Consider the following 8,410-nt stretch of genomic DNA (forward strand, 5'->3'; position numbering starts at 1 on the left):
AGATACCAAGATCTAGTCAATGTCTTAATTTAGGTTTCCAAAATAGACTTAAATCAGACTGACGCCTACTGTCCCTTTGAACGGAGGCGTATCCTCACTTAGTCACTCTCTCTAGTGACTTACCTCTACTTACCAAGTGTAGAGTTATCTTCGGAATCACACATCAGGGCTTCGAGAATCGCACATCCCGATCAGAGCGGTACCCCCTTTTCCTAACTGGTAGTTGCACCAAATCAGAGTAGTACTTGCTTTGATACCACTTTTTGGATCATGATGCACATAAGAGGGGGGGGGGGGGGGGGAATCACGTGGTTTTCAAAACACTTCTTTTTCGGTTTTAAAAACTCGAGTGCACGGCGGAAAGTAAAAGAAAAGTAACAAGAAGAACACAAGCGATTTTTTACTTGGTTCGGAGCCTTCGGTGACTCCTACTCCAAGGCTCAGGTCTCATGGACCTATCGATGGACAATCCACTAAAAATCTCTTCCTGTACCCCTGGAAGAGACAATCGAGTGCAAAAGGTTAGGTCAAGTGCAACACATTGCACTTGTCCTTTGATAGTAATTCAGTACAAAAGAAAACGTTACCAACACTCTTTATGGATCAAAATGAGAGCTCTTCTTGTGCTGATGTCTGTCTGCCGGCATGACCGAAACTCCTCAAATCAGTGTCAGGCTCAGCAGCTTCATAGTAGAGTCGTAGCATCAATTGGAAGTAGTCAGAGGCTCAAATATGTGCGCAATAGCTCGTATGTAGTTGTTATCCCATGGCCTCCTCGAGACTGCCTTATAAAAGGCTTGGAGGGCACCTCCCATAAGCATGGAAGGTGCCTCCAATGGGATAAAATTTTATCTCGGCTTCGCTGCACCTTATCTGCTGATCGATCAAATTTTATCCATGGAGGGCGCCTTCTATAGCCATGGAAGGCACCTTCCATAAATAGTACCGAGGCGCCTTACATAGCCATGGAGGGTGCCCTTGGGTATTGTTCACCCGAAGGCAGCTTTGCTTCCTTGCTTACTTTCTTACCCTACAACAAATGGGTTAGTCCAAATACCCTGCAAAATAAGTGTTAGCACAAATATAATAAATGGAGTAATTAGTTCCTGCCCTCCCAGGACCAGGAACTAGTTAAGGTCTCAGTGTAGGGATCCCAAATGGTCCTAGACTGAATCGACGCCTACTATCCCTCAACTGGGATGCATCCTGACAGTCACTCTCCTTCAGTGACTTACCGTTTGCCAGACATTTAGTCAACCCGTCGACCAATCTGGACTTAGTGCCAGCTATCCGGTCGGCTCGTCGACCTAGATGGACTTCGTACTAGCTATTTGTTCGGCCCATCGACCTAGCTGGACTTCGTGCCAGCTATCCGATCGACCCATCGACCTAGCTGGATTTCTCCTGCACACTCGGTCAAAGTGTTAGATCACAACAAAACTAACTTAGCCTACTTTTTCATTCATCAAAACCTAAATTAGACCATTAGTACTAACCGCACCAACAGAACATACTTTAACATATGTTGTAAAACAATTTTTTATTTTTTGAAAAGAGTTTATAACATTTTTCCTCCCTCAAGTAATCTTGAGAATTATTTTATTACAAAAAAATGTTTCTCTGTTTACTTTCCTTAGCACTTTATTTGCTTAAATATCTATTCATTTTTTTTTATGAATGCCAAAGGGGGAGAGTTAAGGGGTTAAGTTGATTAAGTTAGCAAACTCTGAAACAAATCAAAATTCGAATAACTTAAACCATATTATTTGTCTTTTTTGCATTTTTTTCCCTAACTTAACTCAGGTCGTCATTGCATCAAAAAGGAAGAGATTGTTGGTGCAGTTTGTACTAACGGTGTAACTCAGATTTTGATGAATCACAAGTAAATTAAGTTAGGTTTTGTGTGATCTAACCACTTGACTAAGTGTGTAGGAGAAGTCCAGATAGGTTGACGGGCTAATCGGATATCTGGCAGAAAATCAAGCTAGGTCAACGGGCCGACCGAATAGCTAGTACGAAGTCTAGATAGGTTGGCAGGTTGACCGGATATCTGGCATAAAGTCTAGCTAGGTCAACGGGCTGACTGGATAGCTGCCATCAAGTCCAGACAAGTCGACTGGCTGACCGGATGTCTAGCAAACTAGTAAGTTAAGATAAGTCACTGGAGATGAGTGACTAAGTGAGGACGCATCTCAGTTGAAGGGACAGTAGGTGTTAGTCCAGGTTAGGTCCATTTCGGATCCCTAATATGAGACTTTGACTAGTTCCTAGTCCTACGAGGATAGGAGCTAATTTATACTACTCTTTAATTTTGCTAACACTTGTCTTGCAGATTTATTGGACTAACATTGTTTTGCAGGACACAAAGAAGGAAATTTCCTTCAGGTGAACAGTACCCGAAGGTGCCTTCCATGACTATGAAAGGCGCCTTCTATGAAGGCGCCTTCAATAGGATAAATTTTGGCCGAAGTCATGGATAAGCACCGGGCTGTTCAGGATCAAATTTGCCTCATTGGAGGCACCTTCCATGGCTATGGAAGGCGCCTTCCATGCCTTTTATATGCCTGTCTCGAGAAGCCTTCACAACAAAACCAATATACGAGCTATTGCGCGTTCATTCAAGCTTCTGATTGCTCCAGGCTTCTTCTACGACTCTGCTGCAAAGCTACTGCGCTCGACGACTGTTCTGAGGACTTTTGATCGTGGCCGGTAGACCGACATCGACACACGAACGCTTCCACATTCAAACTCTAAGTGTCAGTAACAAACTTTATTGTTGCACTTACATTATGCAAATGGAAAGTGTAGCCTATTACACTTATCCAAATTATTCTCTGTATTTGATCCCCTCTTCCAAGGGTACCGGGAGAGGTCTATAGTAGATTACCCATCGATAGGTTTGTGGGACCTAGGTCTTAGAGTAGGAGTCACAGAAAGCTCCGAACCAAGTAAACCGCTTACGTTTTCTAGTGTTGCCTTTTCATTTTAATTTTTCGCTGCGTTCTTTACTCTATTTTTAAAACTGAAAAGAAAAGTTTTTAAAACTATGTGATTCCCCCCCCCCCCCCCCCCCTCCCCTCCCCTCTCACGTGCTTATCGATCCAACACAATGGTGAATACACTACTATAACCAACCCTTCAAATTGGAGGCTAGCTTGAATCCACCCTATCCCTCAAGCTAGAGAGGCAACTTGCCCCCTCCTGAGGTACCTCATGCTACCATAGTTCACCTAGGTAGGGATAAGCCATGCACTGAACCGAATGGACCCTCCTCTTCTCATGTTGAGCAACCCACAGGATCTCATTCATATGATATTTTTGACTTTCGCTCTAGTCTTAATACTATTCATATAGAATAGTTTGCTATAGGGCAATATTTGGAGCAACAAGGAGGGACTTGGACTAGTGGATTTCATGACTTTATGGGGCACTTCTAGAGGATGGAAATGCATTATGATGAAGCTAAATTATATTTTCAAGATGAGGAAAGGAGGAGACTGTCAGTGTAATAAGCACTGATAATCAAATTCAGGTTTTAATGTATAAAAAAATGTTAACATTAGATATTGTGTGTTCTAATCTATTTACCAAATGTGCAAGACTGAAAGACTTGATAGGACCTGAAACCAGGCTAAGTCCAGTTAAGTCTAGAGGACATGATAATTGGTAGGAAGCCCAGATAGGTTGATATCTGGCAGGAAATTTAGTTGAGTCTATGGGACCTGACAACTGGCTAAAATCTATATAGGACATTTGGTAGGAAGATATAGTGGGTCAAGAGATCATAAACAAGTAAGACTACAAGTGATAAATTGAGGTAAGCGACTAGAGGAGAGATCTAATGAGGATGAGTCCTAGTGGGACTATAGGTGTTAGTCCAACTTGGATTTATTTTGAAAGTCTAAGTTGAAACTAAGATTAGATCTTAGTCTTGGTAAGACATGATCTAACTTATAAATCTTTTTATATTTCATACTATTATATGTTATGCTAACTCTGTGATGCAGGAAATCAAAATTTGAGTTAAGGCATTCTAGGTGCTTGGAAGGGATCCAAGCGCTCGGAGTTCTGGGCACCTCGAGTGGGTGCAAGTGATCGGAATGGTCCGAATCTAACTTCCTGAGCAGATGAGTTGGTAGACATTGGTTGGCTGGCCTAGGTCATCATCTAGGTGCCCAGGAGTGCTCCAGGCGCTCGGGAAGGGATAGAGACAACTTGGATAAAGAAGCTTCACCGAGGTGCAACCATGTCAGCAATTCAAGCGCTCGAGGGAGGTCCAAGCACCTAGGGCACCTGAATGAGCCTATAAAAGCAACTTCTACCAACGGCTTCAAGACACTTCACTACAACTTTTGTACTCACCTACTACTCCAAAACTCGCTCTACAATGTTGAAATGGTGTTCCAATGACCAAAGCTCAAGTTTACTACATTCCTCAAGTTGTTGGTATCATTTTTATTTATGTGTACTTTACTTTCAATTCATTTATATTATCATCAAGCTTATAGTGAATTGTCCAACAAAAACACATAACGAATATAGACCTTAGAATAGAAGTCATCAAAGGTTTCAAACCAAGTAAAAGAAAAGTGTTAGCATTGCTTTTTTTTTTTCTATTTACTTTCCACTCCGTATTCTATCTTGTAATTCCACCAAGAGGCGAAGGAGCTTATATCTTCTCAAGCTAAGCATATGTATTTGTGGCAGCAACAATATTACTCCTAAAGTTTTAGTAGAGCCAAAGGGCCTCATTTTCCCCATATTCCTCCTTAACCCCCACTTTGATGCTCATGGTGAGTTCTTTTTTTAAATAGCATTTGATGATTCTTTCTTTAGACATTTTTCTTTTATGATTTAGTGTTAGTTTTATGTCCTAGTTGCTTAGTCTTATTGGTTCAAAATGAAGCACAACCGTCATTGTATTGTCCTTTAGCATAAATTTTGTTTTTGGCAATTGGTAATACCATGTGAATGCACTCTCTCATTTTCTTCGGTAGTTCATATCTTCCTATCTTGTAGTAGAATTTTATAGAAGCATTATTGAGTTAATTTGGTTTTACCATATGCCTACTTGATAATTTGATCATTACACTTCACTTATGATTTAATTCCTAAAGGTGGATTTAGTACATAATAGACATGATTCATTTTGTTGGACAAATACCATGGTGACTATAGGTGATCCTTTTCTAATATTTTAGTTACTAGATTATGCTACGATTGTTTCAACCCATTTAGAAAAATTAAAATCCCATGTAAAAGACAAAGGAGAAAAAAAAATAAAATTGCAATAAAACATTTGAGTGGAAGAAGAAAGTCTGAGTAGCAATAATAGGATAGAAAATAATTATCGTGAATGGAAATGATAAAATGTCCCTTTGAGATTAAGTTAAGTTACTTGAGAAATATTTATTTATTTCTTTCATTACCGAGCATATAAAATATGACACCCAAATAATAATAAAATAATAAGAGTATTGGAGAAATAGTCTTATTGGATTTTTTTTTCAAAATTTTTAGAAATTTTTCTAGATTTAAACGGAGTCCAAATGGCTTGTTTTGAGGGGATGAATCGGTGGGGCTAGATGGAAGTCTGTTTAAAATATCCCTTAAATGGGAGTTGATTGAGGATTTAACTTAGGGTTTAATTATATTAAACCTAAGTTTTATTTCTTTTTCCTCCTTACTTCTCCCGATTTCTTCCCCGCGCCTAGCATTTCCTCCCCAGTGTCGACGCCACAAGGGAGTTGATCGCGCCGACGCCATTCGACCCTGCCAGCCGATCCTCCCTCCTTCCACCACCGGCCGAGCCTCCCTCCTCCTTCTCCCTCTCGAGGTGTGGAGTCTTTCCCCTTTCTCTCGCGCGCGGATAGCTAGATACCGACAGAGCAGTGCTCTTCACCGACGATCTCGTCTTCACCGCGTCACCGAGAGGAAAGTCACCGGATCTTGAGGGTACTGACATTGTCCAGGCTATCTCTGGTAGAGCGATCGCTTCATCAACCATTTCTTGCACGCAATCGAAGGGGAATCGGCTCTAGGGCACGACGTGGGAGTTGACTCGCGTCAACCCTAGCTGACCGATCTCTTCAATCCTCCTCTTCAATCTGGTTGCTGGAGAGTGGTCTATGTCTCTCCACCAGCTGGGTCGAATCGGGCGATCAGTGTGGGTAAGCTTTATCTGATTCATATGGATTCAAGATCTTGCCTAATTAGTCCCCTTTGTGATGTTCTTTCTATCTTAGACTAGAGGGATGCATCGAATCAGCGTACCGGTGGACTTTCCTTGAAGCCGATCACTGCATTCCATTTCTTGTGGTTGATTGAGTCTCAGTTGGGGGATTAGGGATCTATTGAATTAAGTATTGTTCTGTTGGTTAGTGTTTTAGTAATTCATTGCTGTGCAATTAGGTTCTAGATTGATTCTTGGAAGAATTGGTGTGTGGGTGTTCTTTTGTAGCTTCCAAGCAGTGGACTGTGGGGCTATAAGCTACTGAATTGCTGCCAAATCTCAAGGTAAGTGATTTCTAATGAGGTATCTCTGTTATTCCCATTAGTAGGTTGCTAAATTAGGTTTTCTAAAGGATGGTAGGGTTTGTGCTTGCTTAGATTTATGAGTGGTGTGATGTGGATTGGATGAATTATTGTGGTTGGATTAATTGAGGTGGATGAACTATGTAGGATTGATTCTTGATGTTAGTAGATAATACATAGATTAAATGATGGTGTTAATTGAAGTAAATGAGTAGAATTTGGAATTTGGTTGTGATATGTTGATTTGGGTGAGTTTTTGGAGATGAATCGTGTATAAACCTATTCTAATAAGGTTGTATGATTAAGGATTATTTGGAGATTAATCAGATATCAGATTTGATTAGAGTGATCCTAATTGGGTTAGGGCTTTTATTTAGCTATTTAATTCATATGAATTTAGCTAAATAAAATATATATATTGATTGATGCAGGACTTTGATATGGGGCCATCATCACGATGAGGGATTTATTCTTTAGGACGAGCGTATCAACGTGAGATTATTTAGCACGATCGACGTATAAAGGCAAGTATTTCTTCCTTGGCCTCTACGTAGTTTTTCTTGAACTTAGTGCATGATTTTTATGTGATGGATTAGGCTGCTTTATCTTATATCGTGTTCATTTGTTGCTTTCCTGCTTGATACTTATGCTTGACCCTTGTGATGATCTATTTAATTCTTATACAGTCTATACTTTGGTTATCTATACTCTATGGTATTTTTACATGTAGAGTATGTATAGTAGGGGATATTTCGTTGGCTGTGTTTATATGATGATTGTCCATTTGTATGTCGTGTATACATTTGTCCGGTGGGATGATTGGAGGAGTTATGTTGATTGTATATTGGTTGTATATACACATGTCTGATGTGTTTTACTGGAGGATACATGTTGATTATACCTATGTTCTGTGTACATGTGTCTAGTGGGATTTTTGGAGATTTTTGGTTGATTATACATGTGTAGTTATGTATATGCGTTTGGTGGGATATGTGGAGGTATCATGACGATTATACTCATGTTGTGGGGTACTTATACGGATTTAGAGGTTGCATTGATGATGACTGTGGATGCATCATGATTATATATATATCATGTTCATCATTCATTGCATTGCTGACGACCATTGCCTCCCTTGTGGTTGAGAGAGTCGTCAGTCGTTGATAGCTTCCCATTCGGCCACTATTGGAGAGTGGTAGTTAGGAGTGGAGTTAGTCCTGTCGCGCTTACTCAGCTGCTCAGTATTCTGTCAGCCTCGACCACTCTGGAGTAGTGAGTCTTGAGGGTATAATAGTTAGAGGGCTAGAGATGTAAGTGGTCAGGGACCCTTTCGCTATGTAGTTATATAACTACTTAGCGACCTGTCTGCTTCGGCCGCCTATAGCGGTGCATGTACTGGAGGCTAGTAGGGTTTGTCACGGACCCAAGTCTCTCAGTCATATAGGGGTCATGGTGTCTGGAGAGGTGGCGGGGGTGACCATGGAGCATGCATGCGCATTTGCATATGATGCGCGGTGCATCTTTAGAGATATATTTGCATACATACCTAGTAGATACTAGTTGCATGTGATTGTGATATTTTGCACTTGATTGAGCTATGGTTGTTGCATTTGGTTGTCATGTTGCATACATGTCATTTATTATACATGTATATGCTATCTTATATATTGCACAGGTGTTACGAGTAGATCTGTTATTGAACCGGTGAGTACTGATCATTGTACGATGTGTCGATTTCCAGATTGGGTATGTATTTATCATTATGTTAGTTGTGGTTTATCCAATTTATATGTCAGCTATGATCGTTATACCATGTAGGATAGTCTGGTACTGGTAGTTGTGTATCTTGGCTATGTCAGTATGATCATGTTCTTTA

At 40.5% G+C, this 8,410-nt stretch overlaps 1 long non-coding RNA gene across 1 annotated transcript; it reads left to right on the forward strand.

The window, feature by feature from the left end:
• The first annotated feature begins 5,687 nt into the window (after positions 1–5,687).
• On the forward strand, positions 5,688–7,064 carry LOC121984143. The gene is made up of 3 exons (XR_006112795.1): positions 5,688–6,170; positions 6,246–6,516; positions 6,966–7,064. It is a non-coding gene; the product is annotated as an uncharacterized LOC121984143 (long non-coding RNA).
• The last annotated feature ends 1,346 nt before the right edge of the window (positions 7,065–8,410 follow it).

Source organism: Zingiber officinale, chromosome 5B (genome assembly GCF_018446385.1).
Source record: "Zingiber officinale cultivar Zhangliang chromosome 5B, Zo_v1.1, whole genome shotgun sequence".
Classification (NCBI taxonomy): domain Eukaryota; kingdom Viridiplantae; phylum Streptophyta; class Magnoliopsida; order Zingiberales; family Zingiberaceae; genus Zingiber; species Zingiber officinale.